Source organism: Amblyomma americanum, chromosome 9 (genome assembly GCF_052857255.1).
Source record: "Amblyomma americanum isolate KBUSLIRL-KWMA chromosome 9, ASM5285725v1, whole genome shotgun sequence".
Lineage (NCBI taxonomy): Eukaryota > Metazoa > Arthropoda > Arachnida > Ixodida > Ixodidae > Amblyomma > Amblyomma americanum.
In genome coordinates, this window is record NC_135505.1 from 53,386,270 (window position 1) to 53,410,811 (window position 24,542).

Here is a 24,542-nt window from a genome sequence, read left to right on the forward strand (position 1 = left end):
GGAAGCATTTATTCTGCGGGTTGACAATCATTATGTTGAATTTGGACAAATGCGTCCGATCTAGGGCTCTGGATGTACAAAAAGTCCTCATTTTTCAAAACTGGCGCTGTCGGCAATCGAATGCTGTGCAGTAGTGTTTGGAGCAAGGTACAGGGCCTTCATGCACAGAATATATTCAGTATGTGATGCTTACTTTTTGCGAGGGCAGAATTGCCCGGGCAGAACCGCCCCTCCGCGAGGTTGTTTGATGTTTAACCTGGACACTGCACAATGGTTTTCTGAGGCTGACCGGCAGTTACCGTACTTTGTGAAACGGGCAACCCAACTGCCCAGAAAATTCATGCACCAGCGTGCATTTCTTGAAGGCACTTTTATAGTGAAGCTGGTTTTTGCACTTCAAACAGAATTATGTTTAAAAATGAATTTTCGCGACACTTTATCACCACTAAATTTTTCCCTTGGAAGATAACTTCTTCATAACATCAATTTTCAACAAAGTTGACACTTTTTTGAGGAACCACAAGAAACACCTAACCTAACCTAACCTAACAAGCACAGGTGGCAGTGAACTGAAGCAGATTTGTAGAATAAGTGCAGGGAATTTCAAGCAAGCAAGGAATATCTATAACCACCAGTTCTGCCATATGCACAGTTCAAGCAATGCTGCTCCTGAAGGAATGAGCTAGACCTGTTTCGTAATGAACCCGCGGAACGAGCACTCGCTAACTCTAAATGTCGCTGCTACAGGTGTTGTGATTTTGAAATTTTCTTTTATGGCTGTGATAGTCTCACATCTACAGCAGCGCTACACTATACCCCGAAGCGCTATTTTGTCGTCGTGCTGTTTTTACTTGCGCTCTTCTGTCTTCGTGCTGTTTTGTCGCTGTGCTGTTTTGTCCGGTGTGCTGTTTCGAATGGTGCTGATTTTCCTTATGCTTTTTTTTAAGCCATGCTGTTTTGTCCTTCCGCTGTATCGTTGCTGCGATGTTTTGACGCATGATGTTTGGTCGTGTGCTATACTTTTGTGTCCCCTCAATTTCAACCACACTCACCGAGTGCCGGGTGCAGGCGCGACTTATTAAATACACATAAACCCCGATTGATTAATGTCAATATAGTGATTATTTTTCATATCGACTCTTCCGTAACAGCTGACGTGCCATTAATACAACTCAATAAGACGGGACCATATAGAGTCGGATGGTGCCGACCATGAACCAGTGTCACATGAGCTTCACTGTATTATGTGATGTGCTCATCTGCAGTAGAAGTGGAAAGGGCATTATTGAGAAAAAATATGGCAATACTGGTGAGCGGACTGCGTCAATGGGAAGCGGCGGAGCAGCGATAGTTAATATCTCGATGCAAATATCCCTTTTGAGGAACAGCTTTTTTTTTTGTCAAAGGAGGAAGAAATACTCCGCGGATTCAAACGAGACAGATGCGACATTCTTAAAATTTATTCCAATAAGAGGAGCTGCAGCATCAATTGCAACTTTTGTGTTGAAACACCCCTTTGCATTCAAAGATGGAAAAAAAAATATTTTTAACACACTTTGCTAGACCTGGTGCAGGTGCGCAGGGTTTATATATTGTTACTGGGGATGCTTAATTATTCCGCGTGGTACGCTGTCACGCGGAACGAAGAGGCCAATAATAACCGCTGAAAACCATGGCGATCAAACTAGCAGTGTCTATGAAGAAGACGTGGCGCCGAAAGCTAAAAGATTAATTTACTCACATGATTGTCATATCCTGCTACCACATTTTGTTCCTGCTCTGAAGTTGCTGCAGTGACGACCACCGCAGCACTGGACCTACAGTTAGACACCTCATTTTAAAACCTGACCCAGATAAATGTTGTCGAAGAGCAGAGTATTTCAGGCGAGTGAATGCACGTGCGGTGTGCGTAGCCGTCGCTCTTGCGCACTAACTGCTCTTCCGCGTAACTTTTCTTCTGAAGTGCATTATTCATACTCTTTCTTGCACGCGCGAAATTTTGTGAGGCGTAATATTCCACACAAAAGCTATAAGAGGCTGAAATACTCATGTGTATCTAATAAGATTGTTAACTGTAACAAAGATTTTCTGTCAATAATGAAGAAATGCTAAAATAAACACTTGTAGACTAAGTGAACAGCTCTGCTGGTCTATATTACCGAAGTGGTCAGCAAATATGACGTTACTCTGAACTAATTGGACTTCAGCATCAGCAAAAACGTTTTGTTGACTCACCTCGTTGGATTGCCAGCTGCACAGAATGCACTGCAAATGCTGGATTTGTTCAATCGAGTGCTTGCCGCTCTCCAATAGGTGGCACAAGGCTTCCTCCAGCCTCATCCTTCCGAGAAGTCCGATCTTTACGTTGTCATCAACATTATCGCCTGCAACGGCAAGCAGCCTTTCTACACGCTGGAATGTCTGCGCCGCCTGTCTGCCTCCCATTATTGATGGACTGTTGATATTTTCAGCTCAGGTCGTAGCGTTCGGCAGCCCTCAAAATGTGCAGGCTACAGCTGCGGCGACCTGTGACTTTCATTGCGTTTTTCATTGTTTGCCTCAATCAAAACAGACCACACTGGTCTACTTCTTATTGTTTAAGCCCTCTCAGCCCTCTCACCCCAGTGCAGGGCAGCCAACGGGAACCTTTTACATGTTAACCTCCTTTTCTTTCCTCTACTATCTCTCTCTCCGAAATTCGTAATCGGTGCAAATATCTCTTCGAGGTTGCAGGCGTATAAGAGAGCTGTACAGAATTCAATCGCGAAAACGTAAAATACTAGCCCATTTAGAGAACGATTATAATAATCACGTGCAATAATGCTAACAACTGCTAACAAAGTTTATGTGTTTGCGTACACTTGTGAGCGAAGTTTAAAATGTTGGGAAGGAATGTTAATCAAAGCATGTAAACAGTTTTTCCGCTATAAATCTCTGTCATGCTTGGGTACCGTAGTTTTCCGGTTAAAAATTTAACCGGGGCATAAGTGCTCTATTTGTTTGATAATTTATTTAAAATGTTTTGTTTGAAACCAGCAAATGTAGTGATGGACGAAAGTGCAAAGAATGCTTTTTTCATAAACGTTTTACTGCGTGTACATTTGGTGTTTAAGAAAAAATTGTTCATTGGATGATTGATTTAGGAAAACTGGCGGCTTGCTTAAAAAGAGGCTGTTCAAGAATAAATCTGTTGATTTTCTGCGCCTTCTCTCCTCGTTTCCTTCTATGCGTTCCCGGGTTATACCGCAGACCGCCGAAGCTTCAATTTTGCAGAAGGCAACCACCGCTTTTATATGAGTGCATCTTCAGCACGAATGTTTAAGAGACGTTGCAATGAACTTTATTTTTTAGAATATTGAACATTTCACCACAATACAATTATCTTCATACAATTTTATCATTTGAAAAATAACCTGAACTTCAAATCAACAACTGATATAATTATTCACTCTAAGCTAGGGGGACTTTCTAAAGTTGAATGGCTTGGCTTCCAGATTCTAATCGCATAATTTCATAGAATCAATAGCGTTTGAACACAAAGTAGTTTTCTATTAAGAGACACTAACATTCTAGGTGATACATTTTGAATGACTTCTACTCAGTATTTTGTAAAACAATCATGTTCAATACCATCGTTTTTGTGTAGTATAAATTCCTAAAATATAGCATTCCAAACGGGATGTTCGCTCTTCGATAGTTTCTCAGGGCAGCGAAAGGACGAAGTACAAGTACTTTGAATTTGTTTACTTTTTTTCTTATTGTGCCACTTATTCTGAACCGAAGTGCTAACTCCCTTTCTGAAAATGCGCCCACGATTATAGCGGCAACGTGCCCAATGCGCATCGCAGGAACAGCACAGCAGTTTTTTAACATCAGAAACAAATAATCGTGAAATGAATAATCAGAAATAAAATATTACTTATTGCGAACTCGCATTATAAAATCCAAATGTGGCATTCTTCTGCCACGTCCTTTTTTTACGGGAGTTCCACCAACTGCGGTGACGTCCCGTCGCCAGGTTGGTCTATGATTACAGAAAGGGGCGATGAATACGTAGAAAACACAGCTGGCAGTGGCTTTTAGTGCAATACGGAGAAGATGAGAAAACGGTGTTAATCTCTAGATGAGTATTCCCGTTATTGCGTAACAACTTGATTCAATAAATAGGCGAACCTCAATTTTGTCGCCAGGGTGTTGTAGCTAATGAAGAGTGGAGATTTTAGCTAGTTTGTTCAATTTGGAAGAGGCAAAAAAGGGCGAAAAAGAAGTCAGTGTGTCTCTCTTTGTATTTATTCAACCATCCATGTTCTTTGGGTTCTTTTGCATCTTTCTAGAATTTGTGCGTCACTTAACGTTAATTCTTAAAGCCTTGCCTGCGGGGCCAGTCACAAACCCTCAAAGATGGTTGAAATCACTTTGTTAGCTAAATGCTGAGTGTCTCATTCAACACTAATAACAAAGCTAGGCTAGTTCAAGTAACCAGCTATGGGGCTGAAATTTCTCACCCTCTTTTAGTCGCCAGGAAGTTGTTTGTACAAAGGGAACGAGCTAAAACATGTCTTTTTGCGGAACATATTACAGGAATAACTAGAGTTTGGGTTTGCAAGTTTTCTTCTTGAAAAATTAGCCAACCGTTTTTTTATTTTTCAGATTGCAGTTTCCTTACGGAGGGCGGTGGAATTATACCCTTAAAGATAAATATCAACTTTAGATATATGCAGTTACTGTACGGTAAAAAGTTACTTAGAGATAGCCACACCATTTGTCATTCGGAGGATTCGATTTGCTGGTAATTAACTTTTAAATCTTGGTCGATTGCAACTGAAAGAGTTATTTTCGTGCACACAGAATGAAATGGTATCGACAGTAAAGAAAGTAACGAAATCAAGTCTAAGAACTGTGAGACAAAAACGGAAGTTAAAGCATATTGCTAAACGGTAGATGATGTATATTGCTGGTCTGTGATAGGTTAAGCAAGAGAGCGAGGAATGAAATGGTAAGCATATTGCGACACTTTTCCTGACCCTTACGTATGGTTTGAATGCCGTGGTATTCAGCGACAACAGCCTTCTGCAACAAGCAAGTGCCCTAGGCAAGCGATGGGGGTGGACACCGCTACACTAGCAGGCGACAGTGGCTACGATGTGTCGTCTTCCGAATCGCAGGGGCGTGTAATGTAGAGAAGATCTGTTTCAAAAGACACACTCGCTCTGCTTATTAGAACGATGCATTGTCTCCCTAGTTCCCTAGCTTGCAAACTTTGAGAGTAACTGCTGGTCGTTAGCCTTCTAGCTGCGGCTTGTAAGTGTAGTGTAGTGACCTTTCACAGTGCGAAAACATTGCATCACAGTGTCAGACCCAACGCAGATTCTTGCAGCAAACCTGCCATTTAGAGTGCAGAAAGAAAATATACCCGAGACTGGGTCGCGGTGCGGAGTTATCAGCTTCGCTCGCCACTGCGCGAGGGCAATATGTTGTCGCCGCAGCCGAACACGCCTCGTGATCAACTGCAACACACTCTCGCGATGGAAATCACTCATCGTTGACTCCATCAACTTCACTCTACGGCGCGAAAAGATGCACAGGTCACGTGGAGCATTGTGAAATGAGTGCGCTATGTTTATAAGTTCAAGTCAACAGGAAAAAGCGGCACTGGGTGAAGCGCCGACATCTCCAGCACATCAAAGTGCATCAATAGTGTGCACAGAAAAGTGACTGGTCCGATGATATTAAGAAATTAGACGGTAAAATGCTAGAGATGGTGAAAGGGTCCATGCAGGGTGTGTGCAGCTTTTCACGGTGATCACTTGCATAGGAACTTATCACAAAGTTTACAAATTTATAATACCAATTATGTTCCCAGTGGCTATTGCAGAACGCCTGTGGAACAAGAGAGAATAGCGCATCTTTTTTTCTTCAGATTATTTTATTCACCTTGACAACTTGAAACAAATTGCTTCGTGGTGTTCACGATAAAGTATTTCTTCTCGTAGTTCGGGAACCAGCGGTTCAGAGACGCTCCTTCTTCATGTAAGGGTGAATATTATGTAATGTCGTCGCCCTGCTTCCTTCAGTAACGGTAGAAACTTTCCATTCCATCAAGCCCATTTGTTAACAATATATTTCCACACGCTATGACTGTGCTGTTAATGCAACAATTCAAACGTAGGCATTTTTTAGCTCAAGTGCTCGATGTTTCCATTACAAGGAAATAAAAAGAATAGACTACAGCACACAAGTACGTTTCAACGGTTCCATTGCCCTTAAAGAAGCAACGATGAGAATGTATCAGCGAGCTCCTTGGAATGCAGCTGACAGTTTCAGACCAAGCTTCGTGTGTCGCTGACAGGAAGATTGCAGCGCAGAATTTATTGCTGTGCTGAATGCTTTCTTTTGTAAGTTCTTCCATCAGAAATTTTGCTCAAATACGTGTCGATTATATCTAGATCCTCTACCGAGTGGCTTCACAGAAGTATCTGATAATGTCTGAATGAACTAGATGCTGATATTGAAATGACGAGCTGTTTCACTAGTAACTAGTTTGCTTACATATGAGAGGACACATTTGTAGATAGCATTAAAAAATTAATCAAAGGGTATTTTTCAAAGCATAGCCTTCCTTCCACTCAACCTCAATCATTTTGCTAACGTATGAAGATTTTCACAAGTAAGCACGAGGCTCATGTGAAGGCCACATTCCCGCTCAAGGGGTAATGAAAGCACTGAATGTCGATCTGGGTGTAGGGCGATTTCGAACGTGTAGAATAGAACCATTCGAGACCCCTAATTCTAGTGCTTAAACCTGTAGGGCGGATTGTACAGTGGAGTGTATAATGAGAACGCAGCTTTCTGAGAGTGGCGGGGGCTGCGACAGATTTCTGGGTTTCAAAGGAATAGATGTTAACGCGTCGGAAATCAAAGATTTTATTTTGGAACAGCGAACGCAGCGAGTAACCTTTCGCGGAATAGAGAGCAAAGTAGCACGTCCTCCACCATTTTTCAGCGCGTCAAAGTTTGCTTCCAGTAATTGCACCACTTTATCTCACAGTTCTTTGCGCGCTACGTCCTTCGAAGAAAAATTTCAAATTTAATTTCATGTTTATAGGCATTGCGTTGATGTGATTTCAATCAAACATGAAAGATTACCACCAGTCACTGTAGCAGATGGGTCTGGAGAAGGTACCCCGGGCCGCTACTGGCTACAGCGGCCGCCAGCATTAGCTATTACGAGAGAATTTATACAGATTATTTGGTCGAAAAGCCGTTGGTGTCGTAGTAGTTGTAGTTCTTCTGCAATCACGGTGTTGGCTATCGGCCACAGTGCGCGCACACCACAAGGCGCTGTGTTGTACCGCTTCTCTTTGATGTTGCTATAATGCCCCTCCAGGTAAGCTGGCGGGTGTCGGCGGTGTTCAGCATGCACTGTACGTCGATGACATCACCATCTCAGCTACTGTGGGAAACATAGGGGAGATGGAGGAATGCCTGCAACCAGCGGCGAACACTGCAGACTATTATGCTACGTACTGCGGCCTCTAGTGCTCGCCGTCCAAGTCTGAATTTGTGCATATTTGACATTCTCCGAAATGCAAAATCTCCATTCAGCTCTCGATCTCGTAAGCCGCCCCAGTGGTGCAGCACAGTACAGGCGATTGCTCGGTATTTTCATTAATCAGCATCGCAAGGGAGACACGACCCTTTCCGAACTCCGCAAAGTCTGCGACTAGGTGAACCGCATGGTTCGCCGCGTTTCCAACAAGGGAGGAGGGTTGCGGAGTGAGGATGCGGTGTGGCTCGCTCATGCCTTCGTAACTTGTCGAGTACTCCGCTTACGGAAACATGACGATGATTGCTTGGAGGTTGTACTGCACTTTATTTTCGAGAGCGATGAACCTCCCGACCTCCACTTCCAACGCTCGACTGTTCCATTTGGGGATGATGAAAACCTATCAGAAACTTCGCGAGGCGCATCTCATTAACCACTACACGCGTCTCGCTCACGTGTGCGGTCGCCGCCTCTTGGAATGGTTACATATCAAGCATGACCACCATACAATGGAACGGGTTCGAGTGCCCGATTTGTGGAGACGCGCTCTGTATGCTCGACCCCTTCCGACTAAGATGAACAAGGATGACGGTAATGGCGGGCGCCGGGTGTGGGCGAGTGCCCTGCACCACCACTATGGCTCAATGAAACACGCCTTCTACATTGACACTGCAGGTCCGCACCACTCCAGCGGGGAATGGTACACGGCTGCAGTCATACACGAGGGAAAACAGGTGGACGGCCTCTCGATCAGAGCGCCCAGCTCAACTCATATGGAGGAGGTAGCGATATCCTGGCAGCCTTCATCCCGACTCTAAATTCATCCTCACAGACTCTCGCTGAGCCTGTCGTAACTTCGAGTTCGGTTGGATCCCTCTACTTGCTCACCAAATGCTCCGGCCCAGTGCTTGCGACTGCGATCCAGCTCATGGCTCAATCGTATGGGTCCGCGGCCACCTAGGCATGCCAGCTAACGTACCCATCCATTAGGCAGCCCGCGCACTCAGTTGCGGGCCATCAAGCATTCCTTGAGAGGACCTTAACCCAGATCACAACTCTCTACTTTCTTTTAAAGACGTTGCTGAGCATTATCGTGCGAACGCCGGCGCTGTAAGGTTCCTATGAAAGGCTGGGTAAAGATGGCGAACGAGCTCTCCTTAGGCTCTCTACAAACACCCTGCTGTGCTCGGCGGTCTTCAAGAACTTTGGCTATTCTTTTGAGGGCCACTCCTCATTCTGTGGAAAGGTGGTCCACATTTTCAAATGGTTTGGGCATGCAGGCAAAATCGGCCCAACAGGCCCTGGTTTGGTGGACGTGCGCAGCGGTCAGGAGCAACTGGGTCCCAGAATGAGGGACTCCGCCTTGTATTGTAAGCGGCAAGACCCACTAAGGGCCTCCCAAGAGCACCTCTTTGTACATTTAGAGGAAAAAATGCTTTTCACCACAACTACCTCTTAGTTCCAACGAATAATATTTCAAATGACATATCTGAAGAAATATGAACTTGCGCGTGGAAGGAAGGACGAAATACAAAAAAGGCCTCTATTTCGAGCTCTCACTCGCACTTCGACAGATGTGTCTTGTAACGAACTGCTAGCTGGAACCAAAGTATTGCTGGAATTTTTCAGAAATGTTGTGAAAAAAGCCTAAAACGTGAAAAACAAAGAGATCGAGACTGAGCATCCAGGAGCAAATGATTTCCTAAATGGCACAAAATTACGCTGTGATCACACGTAGAATTTCAAAATCGGAGGCTGTAATTAATATCTTTTATTAAAAAAAATCGGTCGCAATTTGCCGAGCAGATGCTCGAAGTCCGTTTACTGCAAAAGGAGTTGTTCTGTCACAATACAATAAAGACCTCATCTGTCTGTTATCCCAGATAGGTAAGTCATCAGTCGGCAGGACTACTGAACAGTCACTCCCTTTAGTTAAATCACTGGCCATGTCACACTCCATCCGGAAACCGCCACACCTCATACACCTTCCCAGCCCACACCATCGAACGCCCTCGTTCCAGAAGTACCATCCACCAACACATCTCAATGTCCACCCGTCATCAAATCTACACTCCAGCCACTAACATCCAACCAACTCGCTTACACTAGCTGTCCACAATGCCTCCACTCATTTCAATGACACGAGCGAGAAGAAAAAACGACGGCTAAATAGAATTAGACGACTCAATGGGTAATTCAACTGGACTTCACAAGCACAAACCACATCAGTACCTGTACTAACTAGGTACGGGGATACCCACCCATCCACTGGCGCCCTTAATTTAGTTTCTCATCCTACCCCAGCTCTCCAGAAGCCCCGCTCACCAGCCACTACCGGCCACTTTAATACTTCATCCTCAGAATCATTATGTCGCTAGTTGGATGCCTTGGGTTAGGAAAAAAGCATTCATTAGATTTACAGCATACAATTAACCATCGAGGACACATTCAACTGCTTTCCCATGGTAGTAATATGAGATGTCTGATTGTCCTGTATTTCGTTTGTTCTGTAACTGCACAGTGATTGTGATCTTGCGTGATACCTTTCACATCTAAATGCAACGTCGCGGCCGTTGAGACAAAAATAAAGGTAATCTGCGGTAAAACAAGGCGCCACGGGAATCAAATTTTGCACAAAGAACCCCAACTCTCGAAAATAGTGCCGCACAATTTTCAATAAATATAGTGTATGCGTAAAGCGCAACGCAGCAGTCATTTAAGCTCGCTTGCCGGGTAACGTTGTTTTGTGGCCTTTACAGCCTACGCAGACCCTTGCTTGAATATGTCACAGTGAAGACCGTGTATTTGTTGTATTGAACTAATAAGTAAAATGTAATTGCGAATAATGCGTTAAGTATTTCATGAATGCATGAAGTAATCTTGCATTTGATGACAGCAAACATTGGCAGCGGAAAATGTGGCAGTAGGAAATTCTGAAAGAAAAAAAATGGTCATTTGAAATTCGAGGTTTATTTTACATTTATGAAATGGAAGAGTAATATGACGCTTTCCGGACACCTTTTCAGTGTGTGTTACCACAGTGGTTCCTTGCTAAGAAAGCCTAATAAATGCTGTAAAACAGCCTCCGGTATTCTTATTCTCCGGTATTCTTATTCCGGTATTCTTATCACAAGGCCCCACTTCGACAGTTTTCGGCCGCGTTCTCAGCAAGGTGGGCGCCGATAAAAAATTCCTATAACAAATCATTGTAAATAATTTCATGAGACTCGGTGCACCTAAAGCCTATTCGTGCACAACTGCTGGAAAGATTCTCTTAAGTAAAAAATTTGACAGTGCAAACCGGTAGATAGAACCTATGCGTGCTGTTGAAACTGCTTGTTAAACGAGCTTTATGGATGTTGTGGCGCCATGAAAGAACAACACCCGACAATACAGCCTGCGTAAAAACAGCGCACAAAAACAACGCACGAAACAACAGCACACGGGAAAAACGGCACAGCAACAAAACAGCACAGAGAAATATAGCATGGCGACATGACGGCCCAGTGAGAAACAGCAAAAGTCAAAACAGCGCGCTGGACAAAATGGCATAACGAGAAGACAGTACAGCGAAAAAAAGAGCAGGACGAAAGAATAGCGCAGGGAAGAAAGAGCACGACGAAAAAACGGCACATTAGAGTGCGGTGCAGCGCTACTGGAGTGGTGATAAATCATATCCATAAACGAACGATAAATCACAATAAATAGTGCAGCGACCTTTGAAGTTAGCGAGTGCTTCTTTCACATACTAAGTAATGAACAGAGTAGAATAATATTCGTGATCTCAAATACACACTTTTCTGGCGGGTAATGGAATAAATAACGCTAAAGAAATTGTTGTGGAAGCATTTATTCTGCGGGCTGACAATCATTATGCTCAATTTGGACAAATGCGTCCGATATAGGGCTCTGGATGTACAAAAAGTCCTCATTTTTTAAAACTGGCGCTGTCGGCAATCGAATGCTGTGCAGTATTGTTTGGAGCAAGGTACAGGGCCTTCATGCACAGAATATATCCAGTATGTGATGCTTACTTTTTGCTAGGGCAGAATTGCCCGGGCAGAACCGCCCCTCCGCGAGGTTGTTTGATGTTTAACCTGGACACTGCACAATGGTTTTCTGAGGCTGACCAGCAGTTACCATACTTTGTGAAACGGGCAACCCAACTGACCTGAAAATTCATGCACCAGCGTGCATTTCCTGACGGCATTTTTATAGTGAACCTGGTTTCTTCGCTTCAAAGAGAATTATGTCTACAAATCAATGTTCGCGACACTTTATGAACGCAAAATGTTTCGCTTGGAAGCCAATTTCTTCAAAAGATTAACTTTTGACAGATTAGACCGTTTTGTTGAAGAACCACAAGAAACACCTAACCTAACCGAACCGAACAAGCGCAGGTGGCAATTAACTGAAGCAGGTTTGTAGAATAAATGCAGGGAATTTCAAGCAAGCAAGCAATATCCATAACCACCAGTTCTGCCATATGCACCATTAAACAACTCTGCTCCTGAATCAATGAGCCAGACCTGTTTCGTAATGAACCCACGAAACGAGCACTCGCTAACTCTAAATATCGCTGCTGCAGGTGTTGTGATTTTGCCATTTGCTGTTATGGCTGTGATAGTATCACATCTCCAGCAGCTCTGCACCGTACCCCGAAGTGCTATTTGGTCGTCGTGCTGTTTTTTCCTGCGCTCTTCTCTCTTCATGCTGTTTAGTCGCTGTGCCGTTTTGTCCGGTGTGCTGTTTCGAATGGTGCTGATTTTCCTTATGCTTTTTTTTAAGCCATGCTGTTTTGTCCTTCCGCTGTTTCGTCGCTGCGATGTTTTGACTCATGATGTTTGGTCGTGTGCTATACTTTTGTGTCCCCTCAATTTGATCCACACTCACCGAGTGCCGGGTGCAGGCGAGACTTATTAAATACACATAAACCCGGAATGATTAATGTCAATATAGTGATTATTTTTCATATCGACTCTTCCGTGCCATTAATACTGACGGGCCATTAATACAACTCAATAAGGCGGGACCGTATAGAGTCGGATGGTGCCGACCATGAACCAGTGTCACATGAGCTTCACTGTATTATGTGATGTGCTCATCTGCAGTAGAAGTGGAAAGGGCATTCTTGAGAAAAAAATATGGCAATACTGGTGAGCGGACTGCGCCAATTGGAACCGGCGCAGCAGCGATAGTTAATATCTCGAGGCAAATATCCCTTTTGAAAAACAGCTTTTTTTTTTTCAAAGGAGGAAGAAATCACTCCGCGGATTCAAACGAGGCAGATGCGACATTCTTAAAATTTATATCAATACGAGAAGCTTAAGCATCAATTCCAACTTTTGTGTTATAACACCCCTTTGCATTCAAAGATGGAAAAATATTTTTAACACACTTTGCTAGACCTGGTGCAGGTGCGCAGGGTTTATATATTGTTACTGGGGATGCTTAATTATTCCGCGTGGTACGCTGTCATGTGGAACGAAGAGGCGCATAATAAGCGCTGAAAACCATGGCGATCAAACTAGCAGTGTCTATGACCAATACGTGACGCCCTAAGCTTAAAGACTAATTTACTCACACGGTTGTCATAGCCTACAACCACGTTTTGTTTCTGCCCTGAAGTTGCTGCAGTGACGACCACCGGAGCACTGCACCTACAATTAGACACCTCAATTTTAAACCTGACCAAGATAAACGTTGTCGAAGAGCAGAGTATTTCAGGCAAGTGAATGCACGTGCGGTGTGCGTCGCGGTGGCTCTTGCGCACTAACTGCTCTTCCGAGAAACTCTCCTGAAGTGCATTTTTGGTACTTTTTCTTGCACGCGCGAAATTTTGTGAGGCGTGATATACCACATAAGAGCTAATAGAGGCTGAAATACATATGTGTATATATTAGGATTGTTAACTGTAACAAATATGTTCTTTAAATAATGAGGAAATGCTGTCATAAACACGTGTCGAGTAAGTGAACATCTCTGGTGGTCTACATTACCGAAGTTGTCAGCATACATGACGTTACTCTAACCTGATTAGGCTTCAGCATCAGCAAAAACGTTTTGTTGACTCACCTCGTTGGATTGCCAGCTGCACAGAATCAACTGAAGATGCTGGATTTCTTCAATCTAGTGCTTGCAGCTCTCCAATAGCTGGCACAATACATCCTACAGCCTCATCCTTCCTAGATGTCCGATGCTTATGTTGTCATCAACATTATCAGCTGCAACGGCAAGCAGCCTTTCTACACACTGGAATGACTGCGCCGCCTGTTGGCCTCGCATTATTCATGAAGAACTGTTGATATTTTCTGCTCAGGTCGAAGCGTTCGGCAGCCCCCCAAGTTGTGCAGGCTACAGCTGCGGCGACCTGTGACTTTCAGTGCGTTTGTCATTGTTTGCCTCAATCAAAACAGAACACATTGCTCTACTTCCTATTTTTTACGCCCTCTCATCTCTCTCCCCCAGTGCAGGGCAGCCAAACGGAACCTTTTACATGTTAACCTTCCTTCCCTTCCTCTAGAATCTCTCTCTCCGAAGTTCGTGATCGGTGCAAATATCGCTAAGGCCCCCGTGTGCTGTGCGATGTCAGTGCAGGTTAAAGATCCCCAGGTGGTCGAAATTATTCCGGAGCCCTCCACTACGGCGCCTCTTTCTTCCTTTCTTATTTCACACCCTCCTTTATCCCTTCCCTTACGGCGTGGTTAGGGTGTCCAACGATATATATGAGACAAATACTGCGACACTTCATTTCCCCAAAAAGCCAATTATTATTATTATCAAATATCTCTTAGAGGGTGCAGGCGTATAAGAGAGCTGTACAGAGTTTATGTGTTCGCGTACACTTGTGAGCGAAGATTCAAATGTTGGGAAGGATTGTTAATCAAAGCATGATAACAGTATTTGGGCTATAAATCTCTGTCATGCTTGGGTGCTGTAGTTTACCGGTTAAAAATTTAATCGGGTTATAAGTGCTCTATTTGTTTGATAAAATTTTGTTTAAATATTCTGCTTAAAACCAGCGAAAGCAGTGATTGACGAAAGTTCAACGAATGCTGTTTCCATAAAATTTTTATTGCGTGAACATTTGGTGTTTAAGAAAAAATTGTTCATTGAATGATGGATTTAGGAAAACTGGCGGCTTGTTTACAAAGAATTTCAAAAATTATTCTTTGGATTTTTTGCGCCTTCTCTCCTCGTTTCCTCAAATGCGTTCCCGGGTTGTACCGCCGAACGCTAAAGCTTTAATTTTGCAGAAGTCAACCACCGCTTTTATATGAGTGCATCTTCAGCACGAATGTTTTACATTCGTTGAAATGAACTTTATTTTTTGGCATATTCAACATTTTACCACAATACTATTATCTTCATAAAATTTTATGATATCATAAAAAATAACCAGAACTTCAAGTCAACAACTGATATAATTAATTACTCTATGCTTAGGGGCGTTTCTAAAGATGAATGGCGCTGTTTTCAGACATAATCTCAAAAATTTATGGAATCAATGGCGTTTAAACACAAAAGAGTTGTCTATTAAGAGACACTAACATTCCAGCTGATACATTTTTAAATGACTTCTACTCAGTATTTTGAAAAACAATCATTTTTAATAGCATCGTTTTTGTATAGTGTAAATTCCTAAAAAATAGTATTCCAAATGGGCTGTTTGGACTTCGATAGTTTCTCGGAGAAGCGAAAGGATGAAGTGCAAGTACTTGAATTTGTTTACTTTTCTTCTTATTTTGCCACCCATTCTGAACAGAAGTGCTAACTCCCTTTCTGAACATGCGTCCACGATTATAGCGGCAGCGTGCCCAATGAGCATAGCATGAACAGCGCAGCAGTTTTTTTTTACATCAAAAACAAATATTCGTGCAGTGAATATTCAGAAATAAAAAAATAATTTATTGCGAACTCGCATTATAACATCCAAATGGGGCATGCTTCTGCCACGTCTTTTTTTACGGGAGTTCACCCAACTGCGATGACGTCCCGTCGCCAGGTTGGTCTATGATCACAGCAAGGAGTGACGAATATGTAGAAAACACAGCTGATGGTGGGCTGCAGTGCAATATGGAGAAAATGAGAAAACGGTGTTAATATCTACAAGAACGTGCCCGTTATTGCGTAACCACTGGACTCAAAAAATAGCCAAAACTCAGTTTTGGCGCCAGGGTGTTGGAGCTGACGAAGAGTGGCAATTTTAGCTAGTTCGTTCAATATAAAGAGCAAAACAGGGCTAAAAAGAAGTCAGCGCGTCTCTTTATTTATTCAACAATCCATATTCCTTGCGTTCCTTTGCACCTATCTACCGTTTGAGCGTCACTTAAACGTTAACACTTGAAGCCTTGCCTGCGTGGCCAGTCACAAATCTTCAAAGATCAAGTTGGTAGCTAATGGATTAGTGCCTCATTCAACACTAACAACAAAGCTAGACTAGTTCAAGTAAACAGCTATAGGGCTGAAATTTCTCACCTCCTTATAGTCGCCAGGAAGTTGTTTGTACAACGAGAACGAGCTAAAACATGCTTTTTCGGGGAACATATTATACATATAACTAGAGTTTGGATTTTCCAGTTTTCTTTACGGGGGGCGGTGGAATTACACCCTTAAAGATAAATATCATTTTTGGATATATGAGATTACTGTACGACAAAAAGTTACTTAGAGATGACCATAACGTTTGTCAGCCGGAGGATTCGATTTGCTGGTAATTAACACCTAAATCATGGTCGATCGCAACTGAAAGAGTTATATTTGTGCACACAGAATGAAATGGTATCGACAGTAAAGAAAGTAACGAAATCAAGTCTAAGAAATATCAGACAAAATCCAAAGTGAAAGCCTATTGCTAAACGGTAGATGATGTGTATTGCTGGTTTGTGAATGGTTAAGCAGGAGAGCGAGGAATGAAATGGTATGCATATTGCGACACTTTTTCTGGCGCTTAGCTATGGTTTCGAATGCCTTGCCATGTAGCGACAATAGCCTTCTGCACCAAGCAAGTGCCCTAGGCTAGCGATGAGGGTGAACACCGCTACACTAGCAGGCGACAGTGGCTACGATGTGTCGTCTTCCGAATCGCAGGGGCGTGTAAGGTAGAGAAGTTGTGTTTCAAAAGGCACACTCGCTCTGCTTATTCGAACGATGCATTTTCTCTCTAGTCCCCTGGCTTGAAAACTTTGAGAGTAACTGCTGGTCGTTAGCCTTCTAGCTGCGGCTTGTAAGTCTAGTGTAGTGACCTTTCACAGAGCGAAAACATTGCTTCACAGGGTCAGACCCAACGAAGATTCTTGCCGAGTACCTGCCATTGAGAGTGCAGAAAGAAATTCTACCCCCGACTGGGTACCGAGCCTCTCGCGGTGCGGAGTTATCAGCTTCGCTCGCCACTGCGCGAGGGCACTATGCTATCGCCGCAGCCGAACACGCCTTGTGTTAAACTGCAACACACTCTCGCGCTGCGCACTACTAATCGCGGTCTCCATCAACTTCAATCTACAGCGCGGAAAGATGCACAAATCACGCGGAGCTCTGTGAAATGAGTGCGCTATGTTTATAAACTGAATGCAAAAGGAAAAAGCGGAGCTGTGTGAAGTGCCAACGTATCCAGCACATCATAGCGCATCAGCGGCGTGCACCAGAAAATTACGTGTTGTCCGATGACATTATGAAATTAGAGGGTAAAATGCTAGAGATGGTGAAAGGGTTCAAAGCAGAGTGTGTGCAGCTTTTCACGGTAATCACTTGCTTAGGAACTTATCACAAAGCTTTAAAAATTTATAATACCAATTATGTGTCCAGTGGCTATAGCAGAACGCCTGTAGAAAAAGGCAGAATAGCCCAAATTTTTTTTTTCTTTAGTATATTTTAATCACCTTGAATACTTGAAAAAAATTGCTTCTTGGTAGAATCTATAAAGTATTTCTTGTCGTATGTCCAGGGCCAGCGGTTCAGAGACGCTCCTTCCTCATGTATGGGTGAATAATCTTTAATGTCGTCGCCCTGTTTCCTTCAGTATCGATGGAAATTTTCCATTCCATCGAGCAGATTTGCTAAGAATATACTTGCACGTGCTATGACCGTGCTGTTAATGCAACAATTCAAACGTAGGCATTTTTTAGTTTAAGCGCTTCAGGTTTCTATCAAAAGGAAATAAAAAAAGACTACAGCACACATGTGCGTTTCAACGGTTCCATTGCCCTTAAAGAAGCAACGAGGAGCATATATCAGTGAGCTGCTTGGAATGCAGCTGACTGACACCCAGCTTCGTGTGTAGCTGACAGGAAGATTGAAGCGCAGCATTTAATGTTGCACAAAATGCTTTTTTGTAAGTTCTTGCATCAAAAATTTCGCTCAAATATGTGCGGATTATATCTAGATCCTCTGCCTACCGGCTTTTCACAAGGATCTGATAATGTCTCAAGGAACTAGATGCTGATATTGCACTGACGAGCTGCTTCACAAGTAACTAGTTTCCTTACATTTGAGAGGAAGCATTTGTTGAAAGCTTTAAAAAAATTCATCAAAGGGAATCCTTCAAAGCATAGCCTTCCTTCCTCTCTACCTCAATCACTTTGCTAACGTATGAAGATTTTCACAAGTAAGCACGAGGCTCATGCGAATGCCACACTCCCTCCCAAGGGGCAATCAAAGCACTGAACGTCGAGCTGGTTGGCGGCCGATTTAGAATGTGTAGAACAAAACCATTTGAGACCCCTAATTCAATGCCTAAACCTGTAGGGCGGATTGTACAGTGGAGTGTATAATGAGGACGCAGCTTTCTGAGAGTGGCGGGGGCTGGGACAGATTTCTGGGTTTCAAATGAATACATGTTAACGCGTCGGAAATCAAAGATTTTATTTTGGTATAGCGAACGCAGCGAGTAACCTTTCGCAGAATAGAGAGCAAAGTAGCACGTCCTCCACCATTTTTCAGCGCGTCAAAATTTGCTTCCAGTAATTGCACCACTTTATCTCACAGTTCTTTGCGCGCTACGTCCTTCGAAGAGAAATTTCAAATTTAATTAAATGTTTATAGGCATTGTGTTGTTGTGATTTCAATCAAACATGAAATATTACCACCAGTCACTGTAGCAGACCGCTCTGGAGAAGGTACCCCGGGCCGCTACTGGCTACAGCGGCCGCCAGCATTTGCTATTACGGGAGAATGTATACAGATTATTTGGTCGGAAAGCCGTTGGTGTCGTAGTAGTTGTAGTTCTTCTGTAATCACGGTGTTGGCTATCGGCCACAGTGCGCGCAAGCCACAAGGCGCTGTGTTGTACCGCTTTTCTTTGATGTTGCGATAATGCACCTCCAGGTACAGCTGGCGGGTGTCGGCGGTATTCAGCATGCACTGTGCGTCGATGACATCACCATCTGAGCTACTGTGGGAAACGTAGGGGCGATGGAGGAATGCCTGCACAACCAGCGGCGAACACTGCACACCATTATGCTACGTACTGCGGCCTCCAGTGATCGCCGTCCAATTCTGAATTTGTGCATATTTGACATTCTCCGAAATGCAAAATCTCCATTCAGCTCTCTATCTCGTAAGCCGTCCTAGTCGTGCAGCACAGGGCAGGAGAATGCTCGGTATTTTCATTAATCAGCATCGCAAGGCAGACACGACCCTTTCCAAACTCCGCAAAGTCGGCGACCACGTGAACTGCACAGTTCGCCGCGTTTCCAACAAGGGAGGAGGGTTGCGGAGTGAGGATGCGGTGTGGCGCGCTTATGCCTTCGTAATTTGTCGAGTACTGTACTTGACTCCTTACCTCGGCTTACGGAAACTTGACGAAGATTGCTTGGAGGTTGTACTTCACAAAATGTTTGAGAGCGATCAACCTCCGGACCTGCACTTTCAACGCGCGACTGTTCCGTTGGTGGTTGTGAAAACCTAACGGAAACTTCGCGAGGCGCATCTCGTTAACCAATACACGCGTCTCGTTCAGAAAGTGTCCCGTCGCCGACCCTTGGACCGGTTACATATCAAGCATGTCCACCATACAATAGAACAGGTTCGAGTGCCCGGACTGTGGAGACGGGCCCTTTACGTTCGACCCCTTCCGACTAAGTTGAACAAGGACCACAATGGCGGGCACAAGGCGAGGGCGGGTGCCCAGCACTGCCACTATGGCTCAAAGAAACACGTCGTCTACATCTACATTGCAGGCGCCTGGCACTCCAGGGGGGAATGGAACACGGCTGCAGTAATACACGAGGAAAAACAGGTGGATGGCTGATCGTTCAGAGCGACCAGCTGAACTCATGTAGAGGAGGTAGCAATCGCCCTCATAGCCTCTCATCGCGCCTCTACATTCATCTCGCGGAGCCTATCGTAACTTTGATTTTGGTTGGATCGCTCCACTTGCTCACCATTTTTTTTCACCACAGTACTTTCGACTGGGATCCAGCTCATCGCTCAATCAGAAGGGTCCCCGGCCAACCAAGGCTTTCCAGGTAATGTAGCCGCCCATGAGGCAGCCCGCGCACTCAGCTGCCGCGCATCAGGCCTTCCTTGGGAGGCCCTTAACTCAGATAACCACCCTCTACTTTCTTTTAAAGATGTTACTGAGCATTATCGTGCCGAACACCGGAGCTACCCGGTTACTATGAAGGAGCGGCGTAAAGCTGGCGAGCGAGCTCTCCTTAAGCTCTTTACGAACATCCTGCTGTGTCTGGCGGTCTTAAAGCACTTTTCTTGTTTTGACTACTGCTTATTTTGTGGGGAGGTGGCCCACATTTTCAAATGGTTTGGGCATGCAGGCGAAATCGGCCCAACAGGCCCTGGTTCGGTGGACGTACGCAGCGGTCAGGACCAACTGCGTCCCGGAATCAGGGACTCCGCCTGGTATTGTAAGCGGCGAGACCCACTAAGGGCCTTCCCACGAGCACCTCTTTGTACATATAGACGAAAAATGCTGTTCACCACCACTACCTCTTAGTTCTAAAGAATAATATTTCAAAAGACATATCTGGAGAAATATGAACTCGCGCGTGGAAGGACGAACGAAATACAAAGAAGGCCTCTATTACGAGCTCTCACTCGCACTTCGACAGATGTGTCTTGTTACGAACAGCTAGCTGGAACCAATGTATTGCTGGAATTTTTCAGAAACGTTGTGAAAAAATCCTAAAACATGAAAAACAAAGAGATCGAGACAGCATCCAGGAGCAAATGATTTCATAAATGGCACAAAATTACGGTGTGATTACACGTAGAATGGCAAAATCGGAGGCTGTATTTAATATCTTTTATTAACAAAAATCGGTCGCAATTTGCAGAGCAGATGCTCGAAGTCCGTTTACTGCAAAAGGAGTTGTACTGTCACAGTGCAATAATGACCTCATCTGTCTGTAATCCCAGAGAGGTAAGTCATCAGTCGGCAGGACTACTGAACAGTCACTCCCTTTAGGTAAATAACTGGCCATGTCTCCCTCCATCCGGAAACCGCCTCACCCCATACACCTTCCCAGCCCACACCATCGAACGCCCTCGTTCCAGAATTACCGTCCAACAACTCATCTCAATGTCCACCCGTCATCAAATCTACACTCCAGCCAATAAGATACAACCAACTCGCTTACACTAACTGTCCACAATGCCTCCACTCATTTAATTGACACGAGCGCGAAGAAAAAATGACGGCCAAATAGAATTAGATGACTCAATGGGTAATTCACCTGGACTTCACAAGCACAAACCACTTCCCTACTTGTACTAACTAGGTACGGGGATACCCACCCACCCACTGGCGCCCTTGATTTAGTTTCTCATCCTACCCCAGCTCTCCAGAAGCCCCGCTCACCAGCCACTACCGGCAACTTTAATACTTCATCCTCATAATCATTATGTCGCTAGTTGGATGCCTTGGGTTAGGAAAAAGCATTCATTAGATTTACAGCATACAATTAACCATCGAGGACACATTCAACTGCTTTCTCATGGTAGTAATATGAGATGTCTGATTGCCCTGTATTTTTTTTGTTCTGTAACTGCACAGTGATTGGGATCTTGCGTGATACCCTTCACATCTAAATGCAACGTCGCGCCCGTTGAGACAAAAAATAGAGGTAATCTGCGGTAAAACAAAGCGCCACGCGAATCAAATTTTGCACAAGGAACCACGACTCTCGAAAATTGTGCCGCACAATTTGCAATAAATATAGTGTATGCGCAAAGCGCAACGCAGCAGTCATTTAAGCACGCTTGCCGGGTAACGTTTTTTTGTGGCCTTTGCAGCCTACGCAAAGCCTTGCTTGAATATGTCACAGTGAAGACCGTTTATTTGTTCTATTGAACTAATAAGTAAAATGAAATTGCGAATAATGCGTTAAGTATTTCATGAATGCATGAAGTAATCTTGCATTTGATGACAGCAAACATTGGCAGCGGAAAATATGGCAGTAGGAAATTCTGAACGAAAAAAAAATGGTCATTTGAAATTCGAGGTTTATTTTACATTTATGAAATGGAAGAGTAATATGACGCTTTCCGGACACCTTTTCAGTGTGTGTTACCACAGTGGTTCCTTGCTAAGAAAGCCTAATAAATGCTGTAAAACAGTCTCCGGTATACTTATTCCGGTATTCTTATCACAAGGCCCCACTTCGACAGTTTTCGGCCGCGTTCTCAGCAAGGTGGGCGCCGATAAAAAATTCCTATAACAAATCATTGTAAATAATTTCATGAGACTCGGTGCACCTAAAGCCTATTCGTGTACAACTGCTGGAAAGATTCTCTTAAGTAAAAAATTTGACAGTGCAAACCGGTAGATAGAACCTATGCGTGCTTTTGAAACTGCTTGTTAAACGAGCTTTATGGAAGTTGTGGCGCCATGAAAGAACAACACCCGACAATACAGCCTGCGTAAAAACAGCGCACAAAAAACAACGCACGAAACAACAGCACACGGGAAAAACGGCACAGCAACAAAACAGCACAGAGAAATATAGCATGGCGACATGACGGCCCAGTGAGAAACAGCAAAAGTCAAAACAGCGCGCTGGACAAAATGGCATAACGAGAAGACAGCACAGCGAAAAAAAGAGCAGGACGAAAGAAAAGCGCAGGGAAGAAAGAGCACGACGAAAAGACGGCACATTAGAGTGCGGTGCAGCGCTACTGGAGTGGTGATAAATCATATCCATAAACGAACGATAAATCACAATAAATAGTGCAGCGACCTTTGAAGTTAGCGCGTGCTTCTTTCACATACTAAGTAATGAACAGAGTAGAATAAATATTCGTGATCTCAAATACACACTTTTCTGGCGGGTAATGGAATAAATAACGCTAAAGAAATTGTTGTGGAAGCATTTATTCTGCGGGTTGACAATCATTATGTTGAATTTGGACAAATGCGTCCGATCTAGGGCTCTGGATGTACAAAAAGTCCTCATTTTTCAAAACTGGCGCTGTCGGCAATCGAATGCTGTGCAGTAGTGTTTGGAGCAAGGTACAGGGCCTTCATGCACAGAATATATTCAGTATGTGATGCTTACGTTTTGCGAGGACAGAATTGCCCGGGCCGAACCGCCCCTCCGCGAGGTTGTTTGATGTTTAACCTGGACACTGCACAATGGTTTTCTGAGGCTGACCGGCAGTTACCGTACTTTGTGAAACGGGCAACCCAACTGCCCTGAAAATTCATGCACCAGCGTGCATTTCTTGAAGGCAATTTTATAGTGAAGCTGGTTTTTGCACTTCAAACAGAATTATGTTTAAAAATGAATTTTCGCGACACTTTATCACCACTGAATTTTTCGCTTGGAAGATAACTTCTTCATAACATCAATTTTCAACAAAGTTGACACTTTTTTGAGCAGATTTGTAGAATAAGTGCAGGGAATTTCAAGCAAGCAAGGAATAACTATAACCACCAGTTCTGCCATATGCACAGTTCAAGCAACGCTGCTCCTGAAGGAATGAGCTAGCCCTGTTTCGTAATGAACCCGCGGAACGAGCACTCGCTAACTCTAAATGTCGCTGCTACAGGTGTTGTGATTTTGAAATTTTTTTTTATGGCTGTGATAGTCTCACATCTACAGCAGCGCTACACTATACCCCGAAGTGCTATTTTGTCGTCGTGCTGTTTTTACTTGCGCTCTTCTGTCTTCGTGCTGTTTTGTCGCTGTGCTGTTTTGTCCGGTGTGCTGTTTCGAATGGTGCTGATTTTCCTTATGCTTTTTTTTAAGCCATGCTGTTTTGTCCTTCCGCTGTTTCGTCGCTGCGATGTTTTGACGCATGATGTTTGGTCGTGTGCTATACTTTTGTGTCCCCTCAATTTGAACCACACTCACCGAGTGCCGGGTGCAGGCGAGACTTATTAAATACACATAAACCCCGAATGATTAATGTCAATATAGTGATTATTTTTCATATCGACTCTTCCGTAACAGCTGATGTGCCATTAATAGAACTCAATAAGGCGGGATCGTATAGAGTCGGATGGTGCCGACCATAAACCAGTGTCACATGAGCTTCACTGTATTATGTGATGTGCTCATCTGCAGTAAAAGTGGAAAGGGCATTATTGAGAAAAATATGGCAATACTGGTGAGCGGACTGCGCCAATGGGAAGCGGCGGAGCAGCGATAGTTAATATCTCGATGCAAATATCCCTTTTGAGGAACAGCTTTTTTTTTTTCAATGGAGGAAGAAATACTCCGCGGATTCAAACGAGAGAGATGCGACACTCTTAAAATTTATTCCAATAAGAGGAGCTGCAGCATCAATTGCAACTTTTGTGTTGTAACACCCCTTTGCATTGAAAGATGGAAAAAAAATATTTTTAACACACTTTGCTAGACCTGGTGCAGGTGCGCAGGGTTTATATATTGTTACTGGGGATGCTTAATTATTCCGCGTGGTACGCTGTCATGTGGAACGAAGAGGCGCATAATAAGCGCTGAAAACCATGGCGATCAAACTAGCAGTGTCTATGAACAATACGTGACGCCCTAAGCTTAAAGACTAATTTACTCACACG

The 24,542-nt window shown here is 43.9% G+C and overlaps 1 long non-coding RNA gene across 1 annotated transcript; it reads right to left on the bottom strand.

Moving 5' to 3' along the window:
• Nucleotides 1-1,744: 1,744 nt before the first annotated feature.
• On the bottom strand, nt 1,745-3,962 carry LOC144103886 (uncharacterized). The gene is made up of 3 exons (XR_013308354.1): nt 3,920-3,962; nt 2,236-2,384; nt 1,745-1,817 (listed from the first exon to the last, which is right to left on the bottom strand). It is a non-coding gene; the product is annotated as an uncharacterized LOC144103886 (long non-coding RNA).
• Between the last annotated feature and the right edge of the window lie 20,580 nt (nt 3,963-24,542).